At 38.3% G+C, this 21,792-nt stretch overlaps 1 protein-coding gene across 9 annotated transcripts in view; it reads right to left on the bottom strand.

The window, feature by feature from the left end:
- The window catches only part of MLIP (muscular LMNA interacting protein), a 252,382-nt gene that overhangs the window by 150,322 nt on the left and 80,268 nt on the right, over positions 1-21,792 (bottom strand). The window contains exon 1 of one of the 9 annotated variants that reach the window (XM_082729413.1): positions 6,853-6,907. The exons of the other annotated variants lie outside the window; for them this stretch is intronic. The gene's annotated coding sequence lies outside the window, so the exon portion shown is untranslated. Of the gene's footprint in view, positions 1-6,852; positions 6,908-21,792 lie in introns of those variants that run through there. 9 annotated transcript variants of the gene reach the window in all.

The following is a 21,792-nucleotide window of genomic DNA, read 5'->3' as shown; positions in this document are numbered from 1 at the left end:
GCATGCTAATCCCACTCCCCAGAGTGTTTTTCCCAAGCTCTTGAGTTCCTTCACTTCCTCATGTCTCTGCTCAAATGTCACTCCAACTAAAAAAAAAAAAATTCCTCACTACTCTACATAAAATTGCCACCCCAATTCTAAGCTCTTGCTAGCACTCTCTGGCCCCCTCAGCCCATGTTATTTTTTTCCAGAGCAGTAACCAGCTCCTAATGCTTGTTTATTATCTGATGTCATCACTGGATTTTAAACTCCCCTAGAGCAAGGATTTTGTTTTGATCATTATTATTTCCCTAACCACCAGAACACTATGTGGCACATATAAGCACTCAATAAATACTTGTCCAATAAACTTATTGACTGACAGTGATCTCTTTATTTGTGGATATTTCTTATATTTCTTTTCTTCTGATGAAAAGGATAATAATTTTGGTTAAACTTGGAATTAATTGTCCAGAAGAAAACAGAATCAGCCCAATTTCCTCAAGATTCTCAGTTCCAAATGGAATAGTTATTGCTGGTATGCACAGGTCCTTACCAAAAACCGAAGGTGTAAGGGCTAAAGGAAGAAGCAAGATGGAGGTAATTTCAGTCAGCTCCCTCCCCATGACTCTTCCATATAAATACTTATAGCAAGAACAGCAGGATGTTCAAAGCAATGGAATTCCCAGTTGTCTTGGTCAGAAGCAGACAAAATAGCTCCAGATTCCAGGTTTTCCACCAGAGAGCTGTGAGTCTTGGGTAAGTCACTTAACTTCTCAGGGACAATTTGTTTATAAAATAAAATTCTGGATTAGTGTTGCCTAATGCCCCTTCTTTAGAATACTAGTCTTGCAAGAGGAATGGTGATGAAGAGACTCTGTGGTCAAATAAATTTAGGAACTGGTATATTACATATCTTCTGTTAAGCATCTCATAGCCAAGAGGTCTTTGAAGCTTGGTTTAGCCCACAGTTTTTCACATTTATTCGGCCACAGAACCCACTGCTTGCCTAATGTATACCAATATCCCACTCACAATGGGAACTGCTAAATTGGACAAACCATAAAGACTTCTTTCTGCTGTGATATCCAATAAATATATATAAAAAAGTAGTTTGGTCAAGCAAACAAACAAAAGGTTTCCACAAAGTTACTATATGAAGCGCTATTCATGATCTGGGAGAGAGCATAATGAGATAGATGGCAGATGTTCTCTGTGTTACAAAGAAAGAAACAAGAGGTATTGCACATGCCAGGTCTACCAACTACATAACCATTTGGGCAAACAGCTGACTAACAAAATATTCAGTGGCATAGGAACAGGAATTAAGTAAGTAGACGATGAATTGACTAGAAGATCTCAAAATATATCCAAAGAGGTAATAATAAAGTATGAGGCAAATACCTGGAGATGAAACATATTATTTAATAGAAATACTCAGATTCCACAGTGAGTTGTTTCTGTATGCATCATAAGAGCAACTTAAATGCTGACCCAAAATATAATTCATAAAATCTTATTTCTAAGTGCATAGAGTGACACTATCATCTTTAGAGTTTACATAATAATTTCATAAACATGACAAAGTCACATTTATTGTCAATATGACTGTTAGTATAATATGATTTTATATGCACTTTTATTGAAAATAAAGCAATAGCATTCTATTTTATGTTTCAGGTATATTTATGTATGAAGAATGCCCTCAAAAGTCATCATGATATGCCACAGATAAAAATTTTAACTGTATTACTCCGTTTAGAAAATGATGAAAACTGTCCAAAATGGCTCAAACATTAAAGGATTTAATTGATTAGTTTTCAGACTCTAAACTCTTTACACTTGGGCTCTGCCCACCAGGGAAAATCATGAACTGCCCCCACCCACAGGGGATCTTGTTAAAGAAAAGATCAATTACCAATGTTTTGTCATTAGAGTCACACCTTGACTTTTCAAAGCAACTGCATTTTAAATATTTTTTCAATTCAATTTTTATTTATTTATTTGAGAGAGAAAGAGAAAGAGAGTGCTCAAGCAGGGGGGATGGCAGGCAGAGGGAGAGGGAGAAGCGGGCTTCCCGCTGAGCATAACCTGAGCTGAAGGCAGATAGATGCTTAACCTACTGAGCCATCCAGAAACCCCAGCAATTGTATTTTAAATCAGCTTCCTCATACTCGGGCAACATAAAGAACAGATTTAATATAAGTATAAAGATAGGCATATCAAGAAATAACTATAACTTACTACACATATATTTTATCTTAACCCATCATTTTTCTTTCCTATATAATCTATAGAAATACACAACCCTTAGCAGAATAACTGAACAAAGATTTCAGAAAGCCAGTTTTTATTATTTTTGTCATGGACTATCTAACCTTGATTGGAAGAATAAAACAGGGAACAATATAAGAGTAGAAGTAACTAACAACTTGTGTTTGCAATATAGTAATGAGAACGTGGGCTATAGGTCAGAGAGTACTGGTGTGGTATCCCCCACCGCTTATTAGCTATGTGACCCAAAGCAGATCCTTGATCTCCCTGACCTTCATTTATTTTGACCATAGAACTTATCACACAAACTGAGACTCTCTTAAATCTGAAGGGTAGGGGTTGGGGAGAGCATTATTAGGAACTACTTTAGGACATAAGCATAAATGATACTATTTGGAGCAAGACATAATCAGCCTATTTATTTGCAACACAGAAATAGAATATCTCAATACTGTCAGGAGGTTAAAATGGTATGAAATGAAATATAGGAAATTTACCAGTTCATGTGTTCAGTGAGTTATTTCTCCCTTGTCCTAAATAGAAATTGGGTATTGGTTGAGGGTAGGGATGATATGAGGGGCTTACTGTGTTATCTTTAAAAAAAAAAAAAAAATGGAGCAAGGTGGATGACTGGCACTCCTGACTCTGCTTGGAACATTCTCTAGCAGCCTCTTCCCTGTTAACCCCTCTTCATGGAACTGAGTCCCAGGAAACTCAGATCCTATGGTAAATCATTTTAATTTGTATTATGAGGGTAATACAATTTCTGAAAGACAATAAACTTCATAAAATCACTACCTAACAACTCCTTCCCTGAGTCCATGGGTTAGACACAACCTCCTATTGTCCACTCTCTTAGCACCTGGTACTTTTTCATAGCCTTTGCTGCTATCAAAATTACATGATTACAAAGTGAATTACTTTAGTATCTGACTCCCCAGTCTGAAACATAAGCACCAGGACAATGGGAAATTTCTAATTTGTTCCTTGCCGTACCCAAAGTACCTAATACAGTGCCTATCACATAATGTGGGATCAGTAAATGTCCATTCAATAAATGAACGATTGTGCACATTCATGACAGTACTATGGAAGATTTGGGGATGGCAAGAGAGATTTCTATCTTCAAGGAACATACAGTATCAGGACCCATAGAGAAATGAATCATTTAATCACTGTATAATTTTGTTTCTTTGAAGATAGAGCACAAACAAAAAACCAACCCACACTGGATGTCAAAGCTGTGACCTTTAGGAGTGTATGGAAGGAATCACGCATAAAGGGGTGTGTCAGAGGCAAAAGTGAATGAAGAAAAATGGGAAAAGCATCTCTGGTTGAGATCTCCCCTCCCACTCCTGGCAGCCACAGACCTAACCCTAACCCTAACCCTAACCCTGGCTACTTCACACACTTCACCTACTCATCCTGAGAAAAGAACTTGTCCTACATACAATACACATTAATACCACTGAACCCATCTGACGTGATGCTACTCTTGATACTTAACATATATTATTTCCTCTATTTCCTACAACAAGCCATCAAGAGAATTATGATGTCTGTTAGACAAGAAAAATGAGACTCAGGGAAATTAAATCCCTTGCTCAACTAGTGCATAAATGCAGTTGGATTTGAAATTGGGTCTGCCTGCCCCGAACCCAGAGTAGCGTTGACTCATTTGCTGACCGCTTCTGCCCCCATTACCTTACAGATACACAGAAAAGTGGTAAGAAAGGCGGTAGGAGGGGTGCCTGGGTGGCTCAGTGGGTTAAGCCTCTGCCCCCCTCTCATGTCATGATCTCAGGGTTCTGGGATCGAGCCCCTCATTGGGCTCACTGCTTGGCTGGAAGCCTGCTTCCTCTTCTCTCTCTGCCTGCCTCTCTACCTACTTGTGATCTCTGTCAAATAAATAAATAAAATCTTAAAAAAAAAAGAAAGACAGAAAGGTGGTAGGACAGGACATTACAATGTAGGAGCCAGCAAGGATTGTGTTATTAACATTGTTTCTATCCAGAAGAACTGGGCAATGATGAACATGTTTTTCCCAAGCCACCCTATTCATTCTCAAAATGTAGCCACATACTCTGACTCTTCTGCCTGTTACTCTCTTAGTGTCTCTATGTCAGTTCAACTATAAAAGCAATGCATACTTATTTTGCACATAACTTTATAAGTGAAATGAGATTATCACCAGAAAATACAATTATATTGTCACTGGTATAAGTGCTAAAGCTACATAAATTTCAATATGGATAGTACAATACAGATACAGAAAAAGTGTAAAATATTTAAATATAACTAAATATGTTTATGATAAGTATCTCAATATATTTAGTAGATAATATTTATCTTCAAAAGCAATGTGTGAGCTCTAACTTATGTTTTACACCATCAATTGAGTAATTCCACTAATGGAAACAAAAAAATTCGGAGTCAGAATCAGATTCAAATAATAAATCTACCTATAATTATTGATGGTATTATGTAAGTTACTTAAATTCCATGAGCTTCAGTTTTTTTCATCTATAAAATAAACATGATAAAAGCATCCAAATCTCATAGGGTAATGTGAAAATTAAATGACATATAAGACCTTAGCATACGGCTCAACACATAGTAGGCACACAATATATATATATATCTTTCTTTTTAGGATAGATAAAATGGAAGAGGTGATACAAGTGTCAGAATACAATCTCATTTACTTGCAGGATTTCCTCCTCTTCCTCCCCTTAACTCCAAAACAAAACATAAAGTTCAATTTTAACCAACTTGACTCTCATCCACTATCACACTAAAGATATTTTACAACTCTGTAGCTTACCCACAAATTCTCAAAACCAGCTTCATCAGAAGTTACACAACAATCAGGCAGCAAGTTAATAGATCCAACTTTTGCTCCATATCCGCCCAAAGCAATCACTACTTAAACTGAAGGGCTATCTTGGTTTTGGACTTGTTTTTTGGTTTTGTTTTGTTTTAAGATTTATCTATTTATTTGAGGGTGGTGTGGGCAGAAGAAGAGGAGGAGAGAGAGATTCCTCAAGCAGACTCTCCGCTGAGCATGCACCCCCCCCACCCCCCGCCCCAGGCAGGGCTCAATCTCATGAGCCTGAGATTGTAACTAAGAGTCTCCAATGCTTAACAGACCAAGTCACCCAGACACCCCTGAAGGGTTATTTCAGTGAAGGTTCATATGCATTGTCAAAGATAAACTGAGTGGGTGGAGAGTTGTATATGAACCACATTATATTGAGAGGGTCTTTCCTTTCGATTTTTGGTTTGATACTTAGAATTGTCACCCAAGGGAAACCCAGTTGATGGCGACAACAATATATTCCCACAAGATGAGAGATGTCCTGGGAACCCATGCTCCTGTGAAGTTTTCCGTGAAGACAAGAATTAACGATTCTTTGGCTCACCACTGCATTTCTGGCGCTTAACATTTGGTCGATACGAATATTGTTGAAAGAATTAATCGTATACACCTACCCTTGAGAAAATAAGAGGTAAGAAATAAAGGTGCCATGGGTCAAGTGTCAAGAAATAGAAAACAAAACACAAAGCTTTTCTCTGCATAATTCACCTTACCTAATGGTAATGCAACTGTAAGTCAACCTTTACTGGCACTTCTCTGACTACATTACATTAGATGATAGAAGGCTTCCTAGGTCAGAAATGACTACTGTTTCACAGGTGAGATATTAGGAAGCAGTAGAGAAGATAATATGAAGAAAACATTTTTCTTTGTTTACTTCTCACAGCGTGTGATGAAGTCATATGCAGGATAAATGAAGCAAACATTTCAAGTCAATACAATAGATCATTTAAAGATATGCTGTACATCACAAAAGGGACACTGAAATAGCAACCGTCTTACTCGAGAAAAAGCACTTGACCTATTTATCAAATTTGCCAACAAATTAAAACAAAGAGACTATTAAAAAATTTGCAGTGAAAAATAGCTCCCACATTTTCATAAAGAAACTAGATCATCTCACCCACAGGGATTTTGTGATAATTAAATAAAATTGTACATGAGACGTTCTCAGCATGGTGCCTACCATCTGACAAAGCCTCAGTAATGATTAGCTATTGCTGTAGTTGTATGACATAATACTGAGTTGCCCAAAGCAACTAGCAATCTTACATTAATTAAATATTTAAACCAATAAATACCAGTTACATAATAATCATTTTAAAATTTCACAGAAATATTATTGCTGAATATATACTCCAAAGTTTTTTTCTTTAAAAATCAGTATTTTGTTTATTCTGATCAATTTTATTGTTTTTGCCCTCATAATTCACATCTCGGTATATAATGCATTACAGACATTATCATAACTATGTAACTATTTTCACCTGTGATTTTGTTAATTGGTAAGTCCACATGCAAAGACAAAACCTATTCCCTTCAAATCTGCCTGTTCCAATTATCAACACAGTCTACACAGAATCCTTTTCCAAGAGTCTTTGTTTTTTAATATCACAGTGCTATTCTATTCAAAATCTAACTTTAGTGTTTCTACAGAAACATTTTCAGAATCACTTCTCAGTCTTTTGAAAACACGTATTGCTGCTAATAAGTCTGTTTACCTGAAAGGAGTTAGGGATGCTGAGCAGGCAGGCAATCTGTAAGTCTTAGATTCCAATATGTTGCCCATACTGTATCGTGTACAGCTATGTATATATACTTTTTTTTTTCAAATCAACATGTGACTGTGTAGGAGATGGGGAAGGGTTCAAACTATGCACAAATAAGTTCTAGAGGTTCTAATGACATTCAGCTGAGCAGTCTGTAGGCATAAAGGAATTTGAGACACAAAAAAATCATTGTCCCAGTGCACAGTTACTAAAATGTTTTCCTGTAAAGATAGAATGTCCCCTTTCTTTCTGAAGACATTTACCAAGGACCATAATGTATCACTTAAATTCTCTCAATAAGCTTACTAGTAAAAATACAATATACTTTCCCTCAGGATTTCAAATTTCAGTCAGATTATTTTTTTTAATATTTTTCTTTAAAAATTGACATAAAAAATAAAACTATTTCCTCTTTGAAACGGTTTTTGTAGGAAAGAAAAATGAATAATCCCTAAATACATTTAATATTTCCTTTGAAAATATACATGAGATTTTTATCTCAGAAAATAAATAATCCATGGCCTTGTGCCAATTCATTAGTTTTTAAAAGAAATCTTTGGCTTTTCTAGAGTACTATGAGCTTAGCAGCCAGAAAGATTACTTGACTTCTTGCTGCCTCAATTTTCTCATCTATAAAATAGGACTAATGAGAGTAGCTACATCACAGGGCTGTGCTTACATGAATTAGCATACATAAGTCCTGGGAAAAGAGCTGGCATAGAGTATATGTTCAATAAATATTAACTGTTATTATCAGCTATTATTTACAATAGAACAACGATATATGTTTAAGTAATTCATTCATTATTTCCAGCCTTCCTTCATCCATTCTCACATCCCCCTTCCAACACTCCTAAAGATAATAAATGAATGACCTCATGCTGCTCAAATCACTGACTTGTTTCTAAACATCTGTGTCGTAGATATTGTTGGCTCTTTTCATCATCAAGAGAGCTTTCTTCTTGGCCCTCTCTGAGTGCTCCTTGCCCAGGTTCTGCCCCAGTCAGTCCTCTGCTTCTTCTCCTTGGGTTCTCCTCCTGAGCCCAAAGACCCAGTACCTAATGCCTCTCCTCTTTGGCTTGAGTTTCCTCCTCCCTGATGGTTGTCCTGTACTCTGTCATTTCAACACTTTGGAAGGCTAGCTGGCTCTCCAAGTTCCCACTGCTCCCTCTCCCCACAACTCCAGCTTCCCCACTTCTATGTTTCACTTGCTGGCTCTAATACAAACACCACAGTGCAGGTGGTTGGACCGGGGAGTCTGACAAACATGGCCTGGCTCTGCCATTTACAAGCTGCATGACCTTGGTCCATCTTCTTAATTTCTCGAAATTTTCATTTCCTCATTTGTAATAGATCAGGTAGAAAACCTAGGTTCCATTGAGTAATACAACAGGTGTAAAGCATTTGCTATAGTTCCTGGTGCATGGAAAGCACTCAACGTATGTTAGATGATTATTTCTATTGACGTCCAATTGAATATGTCCGAAATATTTTGACATTCCATATACTTATATAAAATAACTCCTCTGTAAGTTCTAGAAATGCTTTACTGCCACTATCACTTCCCAGATACCATACTTTAGCCTTCTTATTATTCTGTCTCACTTGTTTCCATCATCTGAAATAAAATCTAGTAATGTCTTCTTCAATTGCAATTAAAAAAAAATTAGCCACATATTTTGCTGCCCAGTTTAAATATTATATTCTGTACCCTCCTTTACTGGTAGGTGTGGTCCAGTGATTAAGCTGTGGCCAATGAGATGCAATTAGAAGTAAATCTCCTTAAAAAGGTGTGGCATGTCCTTCTTAATTTCATTCTCCATCTTGCTGTCTATAATTTGCATGTGATGGCTGGATCTCTAGCAGCCATATTAGACCCTCATGATAAAAGTCTCACTCTGGACATGACAGAATGATACATGAATTAGCAGAAGGAGCCCTAAAGTGAGGTCTGGACTGATAAGCTCTGAACTTTTTCTTTTTCTTTTTTTTTTTTACTAATGTGGAAAGTAAATACCTATCATGAAAATTCTCTCTTGTCCACAGCCAAGGCTAACCTTAAGTGAATCAACATTTCAATGTCTCTTACTTAATGGGCATCCTTCATTCTAAGGAGCCCGGTTCCCTCACAGGGTCCCGAGCTGCTTTGGCTCAAACTGCTCCATTTGCCTGGTTCTCTTCTCACCTTCAAGCATCTTGGGTTTCCAAACCAAAAAGGTTCCAACCTACCACAAACCCATATCTAATTTTTAAAGCACTCAACCCTCTCACTCTCACCTAAAGTTTGTAGCATTTATATTCTCTTCCACATTATCATTTAAGCCTATTAGAGAATCCTGTGGTTTTAATTATTTGTAAGATCACTAAAAACCAGGTGTTTTGGGCTGGGTTCTCCAGAAATGGATCCCAAGACAAAGTTCAGGGTGCCAATTACTTAAGACGGATGAACACCTGTGACAGGAGCAGGACAGAAGCAGGAGCGGACAGAGGAAGAAGTTGAACCATGATACAAACCTGACAGAGTCTGGGCTACTTGCTCGGGGACCTGGGGAATGATTATCACCATGAGACCATCCTGTATGCAGCCAAAGAAGGCAGGCCTTCACCCCACGAATGCTGCCTTGGAAAGGGAAGACCTCAGTGAAGCATCTCTCTGGGAAGTGGCAGACTCAGGAGGAGGTCATGGCCACAGGCTGTCTGCCAGCCACACTTCCCACTGCTCAGCAGCAAACCTGTCCTAAAGGGGCTGCTAGACACCACATCTCTGTGTCCACTGCCCCGGGTCTGGATTGTATGCTTCTCTTCCCACAACACCTACTTTAATACTCAACTTAGAATAGGTATGTGATAAATATTTATAGGATGCTTTATAAAAACATAGTCTTTGCATAACCTAAACAATATAATCGCTCTGAAGTTCCTAAGATGAATCCACTCGTGCCCTAAGGAAGGTATTTAAAAGTTCTTTTGTAAGAAAAAAATCTTTTCAAAACATTTGCCTACCGCTTCCTGGAGTCAGCACTGACTTGGCAAAAGGTTTAAGCCCCTTGTTGTGCGGAACATGCCTTTTTCACTGAGCGCCATATAACACCTCCCTCCATGCTAGATGTACCGGGGCCTCAGACACACTCCACCAGAAGCACCAGCCAGCGGGAGAGAGCTTCCCATGAACTCGCTTCATAGAAGGCACACAGTGATCACAGGGAGGAACTTCCAAGAAGAACACCGTCAAATACCTTGAGATCAGGAAAGCAAATTCAGCACGCCTCTCATACATTCCAATTCTCTTTCACTCCAGGCCCTTCTGGGGGGGTCTCAAAGAGTCTCGGACATTGCTAAATGTCTCCTAAGTTTCTCTCTCCCTTTTGAAAAGGGATCCATAGAAAATGACATAAGAAAGCAGGTTACATTTTTGTTTACCCCCGTCTTCCTTCCTGCCCCAAATCCTGTCCACGCCCCCGTACACTCTAATTACATCAGATGCAGGAACTCAAAGAGGATCTTTGGAGGGGATGGAAGGGAAGGAAATGCGGAATCGCGCGAGGGTCTGACTCCGGAATCAGCAGCAAACAGGACAGAGGGGAAAAGGCACCTGAGGGCTCAATATTAACACTAATAAATGAAAAGCCAGTCGAGGCTTAGCCAAGACCCACCAGCCATCCTGCCCCTTTGTGAGCAGAGGTCGCAAAAGTCTGGGTTCCAACCACGTAGCTGAGTTGTGACTGCGGCTCTTATTTTGGCCTACACACGAGCGTGACTGAACAATCACAAGGTGCGTTCACGTTGCGGGGCCGCCTGCTGCAAATCTGCCCCTATCTTCGTCCACCCGCTGCTTCCCAGAATATATCTTTATGGTAATTTAGCCACTTTAAGAATCACTGCCATCTGTTTCTCTGTTACAAAGATAGCTGCTTCAGGAGATCTCTATCTTCGCTGGTGGCGAAGGGAAGGTGGGGGTGATGGGGACTGTCACACAATCTACAGAAAAGTCACCTAAATGCAGTTGCCATCTGTAATTCGCCACGTGAGAGTTTTTGAAATGTTTGTGTTTGGATGTTGTTTTCTTCATCGCCCTGAGCCAGAAGGCCTTGACAGAAAGTCAGACTTCAAAAGTGACAAACGGCTCTGATCATATAAGGGTGGTTTAGTTGCTAAGGAAACTGCTTTAAAGGGAGAAACAGATCCTATTTCTGAATTTATAACTGGGAGAAGAAACAGATGTTGAGTTCCTGAGTGAGTCTCATTTCCTTTGAGACATAGCTGGGATCCCTGGGTGGTACGAATGGGTTACAATTTTTAGGCAAAAGAGATAGCAAAATTATCCACTTGAGAGGAAACCTCACTGGAACCCAGGAGTTATGAATAAAAATATGAAATTATTTCTTCTCCTTTTCCTTACCTTTGTAAATCCTCCCTCCAAAAAACAAGTTCAGACAAGGCCAACATATTTTTCTAAGAAATCCACAGGAAAAGGAAAATGACCAGGACTCATCACAGAGACTCACCCCAGTGAAGATGTCTGGCACATGATGACAGTGTGTTCTTAGGGGAAAAAAAAAAATACAAAATCTCTTATGAACACTCCATAAATATTTTCAAAGGAGTTGTCAGGAATGAAAAAAACGAAGTCTGAAGAGACTAGTGGTCACTTTGGCAGAAATGGGACAAAGAGCAAATCTGATTTCCCCTAGCAAATACCTCCCCACACCTGTGGATTAAGCCTAAAACCATCTAGAACCTCATTCTTTCACTTTACAGCAAGTTTCAGATACTTTCCTAAAAATTAATCTTGATATCAGAAGAAAAGAAAAAGAAATTTTTTTAAGACTGGCACATTTTCTAGGTGGCAGAAATGCTAAGTGCCTTAGATTCATGATCAGATAACTCTCGGGAGTCAGTGCACTTTCTCTGTAAGGGGCGAGATAGAATCACTCACTTCTGCCATTGTTGGGTAAAAGCATCCATAAAATAAATAAATAAATAAATAAATATATATATATATATATATATATATATATATGTATGTATGTATATATGCAAATAAATGAACTTGATGGTATTTTCATTCAACTTGATTCACAAAACCAGATGGTGGACTAGGGGTGGCCTATCTGCACAGGTCTGCCAACCCCTCGTCACCTCATAAATATCCTTACAACCCTGTGGGGTTGCCAGAAGCATCCTCATTTCTCCAAAGAAGAAGCCTGTCTGAAGTTGGGTCATCTGTCCATGGTCACACAGAGTAGAGGGCAGCATTAGATCCTAGGTCTACCCTTCTGGTCTTCACCACCATGAACCTGAGTGTGATACGTGTGCCCTCTGGCTGTTATTCCAAATGATTTTAGGAGATACACATATAAACATGTTAATAGCTCCATTTATTATAATGTGTATCCAAGCTTGGATTTTACTAATGTTATGTCTTCAGCTGCAATACAAGAACAATCATATTCCTTTCTTTTTAATTTTTTATTTTTTATACATATATAATATATTTTTATCCCCAGGGGTACAGGTTTGTGAATCGCCAGGTTTACACACTTCACAGCACTCACCAAAGCACATACCCTCCCCAATGTCCATAACCCCTCCCCCCTTCTCCCAACCCCCCTCCCCCCAGCAACCCTCAGTTTGTTTTGTGAGATTAAGAGTCACTTATGGATCTCCTTTTTTTTTTTTTTAAAGGTTTTATTTATTTATTTGACAGACAGAGATCACAAGCTGGCAGAGAGGCAGGCAGAGAGAGGAGGAAGCAGGCTCCCCGCTGAGCAGAGAGCCTGATGCGGGGCTCGATCCCAGAACCCTGAGATCATGACCTGAGCTGAAGGCAGAGGCTTAACCCACTGAGCCACCCAGGCGCCCCAATCCTTTTTTTTTTTTAATCAAGGAAAAATTATATCTGGTTTTTGACAAGGAAGAAAATTATTTTACTCTTTTTGTATGTAGTATTTTCATCTTTCAAAAAGTTTTCATTTTTTCTCTCATTCGGTCCTCAAAATAAAAGTTGGGGAAGAAGGATGTTGTGGTATTATAATCCCCATAGTGCAGATGAGAAAAACTAAGGCACGAGAAGTTAACTGACTTGGTCAAAGTTGCACCCTGTGACAGAACACCGGCAGTTGCTCTTGAACTTTCTCCAGCTATGGAGTCCACACAGGTTCCCAAAGTCTTCAAAGCTATAAAGAACCAATTGCAGAAATTTCTCATTTTTCCCACAACCATATCAAAGGTATAAGGGAACCAAAAGCCAACAGTGCAAGTCTTGATTTCTTGGGCCTGGGATGCCACAGGGCAGTAACAGAGATTAGGAAGTGTGTGAGTATGTGCACAGTGGTTCTGGGTAATGCCCATCTCCTGATTCCTAGCACAGTAGTTTGAAAGTACTTTCTGGATTAGCCATAGGTCATGGTGTAAGCACCAAATGCTGAATGATTTGAATCTAAAATTCCATATGTGTTTTTAAAAGAACACTTACTTGGGTTGCTAATGAGCTCTGTGACCTTAAACAAGTCACTTCGTGTTTGAGGACCCCAGATTCCTTATCTGTAAACCACAGCTGCTGGACTAGATCAGGGTTTTTCAAACCACAGGTCATGACTCTGAATGAATTCTCTTCAGCTTTTTTTAAATTAAGCAGAAAAGAGAAGAAGAGAATGGGACAGAATCAAATTTAATAGAAAATATCCCTGTAAGTACTATTTGGAGACTGCTACAGATTTAAATGAACACACACACACACACACACACACACACACACACACACACAGTGGTTTTGTGGTTCATAAATTCAAAAGCCTTTAGACCAGATGATCTAAGAGCTTTGCACAGCTTTAAGATTCAATAATTCTATAGCTTGTTCTTTAATAAAACTGCTCAAACCATACACTGAAGCACTGTAAAGTCAATAGAATTGTAATCCTTACAAACCCTCTCAGCATCTTAAAGTTTTGTAATTGTTAAGAAACTGTTTATAACCATTCGATCATTATATCACATATTCAGTTCTACAATATTATAAATTCACTATAATGCTATTTATATCATCATTATAACTCTATTAGTTTATCAATTAATAGTAATGAGACACTAAATATTTTTTTTTTGAAACAAGATGGGATTGGGAGGGAGACAAACCGTAAGTGACTCTTAATCTCACGAGACACGAAATATTTTGATTGGGAAAATATGGTCAGTTAGGAAGTAATTTCTGAAAAACCTGACCGATTTCCATGGTATTACTTGCCTACATATATACAAAACAAGGCCAAAAAGCTGTTCCAGAGTGTGTCAAAGATGAGACCATTTTGAAATGAATCAAACATGTACCAAGATATGAAAAGGGTAAAACTTTCCAGTTCTTGTTTCTATTTGCAGGGTACAGTATATGCTACTGCTAGGCCAATATGTTATGATCGGCATTGAAATGGCAACTCACCAGCCTGTAGAAAAAAATCCAGCCAAAAGAATTCAGCGCTTTCGGTTCCATTGCAATCTGGAAGCCCCAGAGGAAACACTCTTCCATTTGCAGAAATAGTAGCGCCAGGGTATGTGATAAATTGAATGAAAAGGACAGGAAAGACACTTCAAGAATTCACTTTCTGAAACTGAAACCCATTCTATTTTTAATTCTCTCTCTCAGGTATTTAAATCTGGATCCTAGTCAAGTCATGTTGTAAAAAGTATCCCGGTTGACAAATTATCAGTGCTTCAGTTAGCTGCAATTTCCCTTCTGAAAGCTATCTTCATGGATTAGTATTCAGAAACATAATTTGTGTTGAGTGCCGATTTTGATGAATAGAGAAATGACTCTGAAAACAAGATTTAAAAGTAGAAGTCATGAAATTAGTTAAGTATGAAGAAGTGAGAGAATAAATAAGAATTTTCAAGTATGCTGAATGTTTACAAGTTCTCAAATAACACATGTGAGTGTAAGTAAAAGAGATCCGTAACCGGAGGCCTCGGGTCTAGAAGGATCAACGGGATTGATCCTAGGAGCAGAGAAGGAGTTCATGATGGGCTGTTCCCAGGCACTCAAGACCAAATCACCGCTCGCCCCCTGCCTCAATGGGAGGATGGTTAGATGTCATTGACAGTAATAAAAATTACCATTTATGTGAAACTCATCGATTTTTCTGCCAAGATCTTGAAAACACACCTTACTCTGATCTTATAGACAAGGCTAATCCAGTGTCCTGGCCAGATTCCTTGAATTAAATCTTCCCCTGCTCTCCATTTTATCCTCTGCTCAGTTGATAAATGATCTTTCCCAAACACTTTCAAAGAAGAATGCCTATATTATAAATAGTGATAGTCAAGAGAAAAAGAAGGTATTTAGCTCAAACTTCACTGAATAAGATTTTAAGAGGTCTCAGCTATCAGACATCTTCCTTAAAGAGAATATAGATTTTATAGTACTTAGTTTTCTATATTTAATATTAGTGTCTTTAAGAAAAAAATGTAAATCAATTTTGAAATTTTATGAATGGAATGTGTCCTCAGGATTTAAACTCCAATGGCTCAACTTCCACTCATCGACCCAGAAGTGGTTCTCAACACAGGGCTATTTTGTCCCTCCATGGAGCATGGCTGGAGATATTTTCTAGTTGTCAAAAAAAGAGGGAAAGGCATGCTCCTAGTGTCTAATGGGTAGAGGTTAGAAATATTTCCAAACATCTTACAATGCATTCAGCAGCCCCCACAACAAAGATCAATTTGACCCAAAATGCCAACAGTGCTGAGGTTGAGAAACCTGTTCTATAGTATTTCCCAGATAAAAAGCAAGAAATAAATAATTGAAATAATGCTGTGTTTTGGTCTGTATCATTGACTTACTCATTATCCAAGTGACTGGCTCCCCTACATTGACCTCAAACAGATGGGATTCAAATTCATGCTTAGCAAAGCTGAGATCACTTCAGGACTCCATGACTGGGTGCTCCAGGATTACGTGAGAATTTTAGTCTGCTGTATTGCCACCTGCGCATGTGTTGTACGTGTGATCCTTTCTCTCTCTCTCTCTCCCTCTCTCTCACGTACACAAACACAAAACACTTAACACAGATAAGAGTACCCTGTATACAACTGGTGCTTATTATATTTTAAAGACTGATTCCCATTCCAGCCAGTTGCCTGGATACAGAAGGCTAAAATGACTGACTCAGGGTCTAAAGTATTAGTATTTTAATGGCCAAAGAGAGTTGCTCTGGAGAGAAAGTGTATATAAAACAGATGAAAGTGTTCACAGACCTGTACCCCTGAAGCAAATAATACATTATATGTTAATTAAAAAAAAAAACCAACAGATGAAAGTGAAATACAGAATAAGGCTGTCAAACATGCTGAGAATGGAGGCAGGAGTATCTTCCTGGAAGGGACTGAGTAATTTTTTTAAGTCTAGTTGATTCCAGCAGAGAATAGACATCTTGAATGTAACCGCTGTGCATAACTTTTGTATCCCAAGATGTCTTTCTGAGCTGGTTGGTACACTTTAGACAGCTGTCTGAGCACTTCCTGCCAGAAGAGACATGCCACAGGGTTCATTACTGATGGAAGAGTTGAGAAGAAAACTGAGATCCCTCAAGGATCAGATTCCCTCCAATGATGGGAAGGTGCAACGCGAGCCCTGCCTTCGTGTTTCTTCAACGTTCATTATGCAAGAGTACAAGGAAGGAAGAATCAGGAAACAAAGAGCTGAGAGATTAGTCCATTCACTTGCACCTCTCTACAAATGATGCTTCTAAAATCCCTATTTTAAGAGGTTATTTAAGATGTTATTTAAAATGGTTATTTAAAGTGGGGAGAGGTAATATCAGTAAAGATTAAGGAGAAAATTGAATGTGGGGGTATGGGCTCCATGAGGACCCTCCTGCTGTTCAGTTCAGAGACTTAAAGCAAATGCACAGAGTCAAATCCACTTGCATTCAGAGAATATACTGATAGCCTTGCTCTGTTACAGGATGATAGGTGGGTTTGGGCTTTTGGGGTTTTTGTTTTGTTTTGTTTTAAAGATTTTATTTATTTATTTGACAGACAGAGATCACAAGTAGGCAGAGAGAAAGGAGGGGAAGCAGGCTCCCTGCCAAGCAGAGAGCTGGATGTGGGGCTCAATCCCAGGACCCTGAGATCATGACCTGAGCCGAAGGCAGAGGCTTAACCCACTGAGCCACCCAGGCGCCCCTTGTTTTGTTTTTTTGTTTTGTTTTGTTTTGTTTTCTATATGAAAGTTCTCATTTTATTGTGTTCCCATTGTTTTTTAAAAATGTTTCAGTTTGTCAGGATTACAAACTAACTGCATTTTAAAAATAGTTTTGCTCAACAGAAATTTGAGTATAAAAGATAAACCCAATACAAGGGTTTCATTTAGGCTTTTAGTAAATTCTTCAAGTATATTTGGTATTGTAAGACATGATGTTTTGTTTTGTTTTATTTTTTAAGATGCTGTTTCAAGGGGATTCTGATTCTAGTTCCTGAAAGATGCAGATGGTCAGGGGTGAACATTCTGTAGAAGGGACAGTCTCCAGATTAGAGCTGTGTTGCATGCGCTGTCCATCAGAGCATGCGCTTGAGCTAACCTGTAATTACTTGCAAATGAAATGTATATTCAGTCACATTCTGTACGCCAGTAAGAGAAAAAGTAATGGGGCACCTGGGTGGCTCAGTCGGTGAAGCGTCTGCTTTCAGCTCAGGTCATGATCTCAGAGTCCTGGGATGGAGCCCTATGCCGGGCTCCCTGCTCAGCAGGGAGTCTGCTTTTCCCTCTCCTTCTGCTCCTCCCCCAACTCATGATCTCACTCTCTCTCTTTCAAATAAATAAATAAAATAAAATTTTTAAAAAGGAGAAAAAGTAAGGCTTCGAATCTTGAAAGCAAAATTATCTTGGGGACCTGAGCTACAAAACTAATCAGGTAATATAAAATTCAAGCTCAGCTAAGGTAATTCCCCATAGTGTTTATATCCTAAAAATAGGTACTTTTGCTGTGTTGAAATATTACTGTGAAATGACTTCTCTGTTTAATAACTGAAGTTCTGTATCTCAGCATCTCTAAAGGTATAGAGAATCTGTGCAATTTCATACATACCTCTTAAGTCCTAGTCAATTTATTATTAATTCAGCTAAAAACATTAAAGAAACTTGAGCATCTCTGAAAAGAAAGGTACCCATGTTACACTTTTGAATATACTTCTGTTATGGGAACATAATTGTTTTCTTCAAAACCACCATAGTTTTGTCTAAATATTTTATTTCCTTTTTTTTTCTTTTTTGGTTCCATTAGAAATAGTTCAAATCCTTTGTTATGGGCCTCAAAATAAACGTCTAATTTGGGAAAGGGGAACTCTTAATTAAATTATTTTAAGGAAGTGCACTGAGTTATCACCCATACCTTAAGAATGAGCATGCCCATTAAAAAACAAAAAAAGAAGAAGAAAATCTCTCCTAGTGAGTCCGCATCTTCTACCATGTTGAGGCTACAAAAAGCATGCAAGTGTTTCTTAAACACTTACTGAAGGGAAAGACTCAGTCTCAAGGTGTTAGTACATAAAGTCATTTAAATTGTGACACACTAGCATAGGGCATATTGGAACAGTGGTCTCCAAGATTTCTGGAGTATGCACCCATTAAAAATATGATTTGGGCACATACTTCCACTATATACATATTTATTTTTTTGTTTGTTGATTATCTTCTGCAAGTATTTCTGCACAAATGTATCACGTAAAATATGCACCTAAATGGACACTGAAGTGGTGAAAATAAAAATTATTACAGATCAATAATTTCTTCTGATGCTCTAATGGTTAACCAGACACAACCACTGAGCTGTGCTTACCCATTTTGAAACCTCTGCAATAGGTATAATTTCAGCTGTTCAAGCATGGTAGCTGACTTTTCGATACAGCATTTTTTTAACTTAACAGGGAATAGTAAACAATACCCAAATTGAAAAGCCAGCTTGCCCTAAAATCAGAGAGACAAATGTGCTTCTGGAGATGTTCTTTGATACCCCTGTAATTTATTAAAAAAAAAAAAAAAATGGCTAGAGAGGAAGTGAGGATGGATGACTGGTATTTATCTCCATGTGCAAGGTTAAATAATGGTGCAGTCTTTATGGTTGGTCACGCTCTTTGGCCTCTTTCAATTCTGGCTTCAAGATTGTCTCATCTGCCACAAAACCCCAGGGAAAGCAAAGAAGGTTCAGACAAATCAATACTTCGCCAGTCCTATGTGTATGTGCCTTGCCCTGTCCCTCAGATCTCCCACTTAGGTCAGATTCTTACCTCTTACTTCCCTGAACCTCCAACATGTGACCTTTGACTTATTCAACAAGTTTTCTGGCTCAAAGACCTCACAAAAATTTCTTTTCCTTGGATTTTCTTCAGAAAAAATAAACTATTTTATTACCATTCTGAAACAACCCGGCTTAAACTAAATGAGTAAAGTTTGGGAAATACATTAGCATAAGCATATGAACATTTTCCCTTTGGAACAAGAGCTAAAGTGAAATAATACCCTGGTCCTTTCTGAGGACTCCCAAAGAGAACTGCTCAGCTTAAGAAGTTGAATTCAGTAAGGAGTAAGTTCAACCCACCCAGGTGTCTTCCCCATAGACACATTCCCCAAGTAGAGTTTTAGGCTCTACGGAAAGTCTGGTTGCCTTCTGGCAGATGGGCCTTCTGGCAAAGGGCAAGGATCTCACACTGCAGAGGAGTCCAAAAAAGGAATTTCCGTCATAAGCATCTGAATATATCTTGTGCTTTTTAAATTTTTCTTGATCAGTTCAGTAAATAACAGCATCACCCAGGCCAAATCTGCTTTCTTTTATTTAAGCAAAATAACATTCTTCCAACAAATGTGCCCATGTAGGCTGAACGCTTGGATTTTCTTCCTTCTCTTTCTCACGCATTCCTGGGAGCAGTTGCCCCATGTTGAAAAAGTAGGTGCACTCAGGGGAAGCCACCAAGAGCTTTCAAGAGAGTCCATAAATCTTTTTGGGGGGGAAGATTTTATTTATTTATTTGAGAGAGCAAATGTGAAAGAGGTCACAGAGGTAGTGGGAGAAGCGGACTTGATGCTGAGTGGAGAGCCCAAAATAGGGCTTGATCCCAGGATCCTGAGATTATGATCTGAGCCAAAGGCAGACACTTAATAGACTGAGCTACCCAGGAGCCCCCAAGGGTGTCCATACTTATCTGAAACTCCTTGGCTCCTTTCATTGCATGTGTTACTCCTTTTTGCCCTTATTTTTCTGCCTTAGTTTCTTTTCTATTTCTTTTTCTTCTTCAAATAACACTTCTTTTGTTATTTATTTATTTGAAAGAGACAGAGAAAGTGAGCACAAGCAAGAAGGGATAGAGAGAAAGAGAATCTCAAGCAGACTCCACAGTGAGCATGGAGCACAACATGGGCTCAATTTTGTGACACTGAGATCATGATCTGAGTTGAAACCAAAAGGCAGATGCTTAACCCACTGCACCACCCACGTACCCCAACACTTCATTTTATTGAAATAATAAATAAAACAAATAAGTTATGTATTAAAATGTGATCATGCTGAGAAAAAAAATAAGCATGAAGATGCATAATGAGTGTGTTAAAGGTAGAGGTGAGGGCAAAACAGATTTAAATAAATTGGACAGGAAAGCCATCCAGGCGACTTTAAAGAAAAGACTTGAAGGAAGTGAAGAAATAAGCAATGCAGGTATCTGAGGAGATATACTCCAAGAAGAGAGGATAGCAAAAGCCAAGACCCAAGGCTGGGAGAATATCTGTTTGAAGGAGACTTTTGTGTGGCTGAGAATGAGTGACCCTGGGGAAGAGCCATAGGGAGATGAGACAAGCCTGTTTGAGAACAGGAGATAGACTGCTAGGGCCATTTTAGCCACTATAAAGACTTTAGCTTTTATTCTTAGTTATATGGAAAACTATTGGAATATGTGAATCAAAGCAATAACATGATATCACCATGCCTTGAAAGGATCATTCTGGCTGCTATATTAGGAACAGAAAACAGGAAATGATGAAACACAAATCAATAAATGGATTATTTACAGTGGGGAGAGGAAGGAAAGCAGGAGGGATGCTACAGGAAATGTAATTCTGCAAGTACATTTTTTTTTTGTGTAGTTTTGTAGCATGAAATCATGCTAATGTTTTACATATTTGAAAATTAAATAAACAACAATGGGAAGGGATCCTAAAAGTGAATACACACAACAAAAACCACAAACTTAACCTAATCAGATATAGAATTGACAACATAATCACACAAAGGAAAGGAAAAGAAATTAATCCAAGTAATGCTTGAGGTTTAATTTAGATATCAAAAAAGGTAAGAAATATCAGTGTACAACTCAAAGAATTTATAAAATTGAATATACCCTTATAATCATCTCCCAGCTCAAGAGACAGAACCTTACTTGTGCCCCAGAACCCTCATCCTCCCTTTCAGTCACCATACCCCCACCAAGGCTAATTGCTATTCTGACTTCTCACAACATAGTCACATGTGTTTTTTCTTAACTATAAATGGACTCAGGCAGTACAAACTTTTTAAATGTTACATTCACAAAATTAATCCATAGTTTTGTGTGTAGTTGTAAATCCTTCACTGTGGGAGAAAGGAGATAAAAATATGAAGAGGGATGATAAGGAAGAACACTGATCTGTTGAATATTAGGGAAAACAATAAAAACATTTATTTTTCATAGCTTTGTCTGCTGAAAACACCTAGAAGCAATGATACCCCTGAAGCAAAAAACACATACAGCACCCAAATCTTGATTCCTGTGCCATTTACCCCTAAAACAAACTACAAATGGGGAAATGACTGATTGCAAAGTTGAGTCACAAGAAATGCAAGATGATACTAAAAATTATGTGTACACATATAACTA

The sequence above is a fragment of the Mustela nivalis genome (assembly GCF_964662115.1).
Source record: "Mustela nivalis genome assembly, chromosome: 5".
In the NCBI taxonomy this organism is placed as follows: Eukaryota; Metazoa; Chordata; class Mammalia; order Carnivora; family Mustelidae; genus Mustela; species Mustela nivalis.
This window is presented reverse-complemented; position numbering and strand designations above follow the sequence as displayed.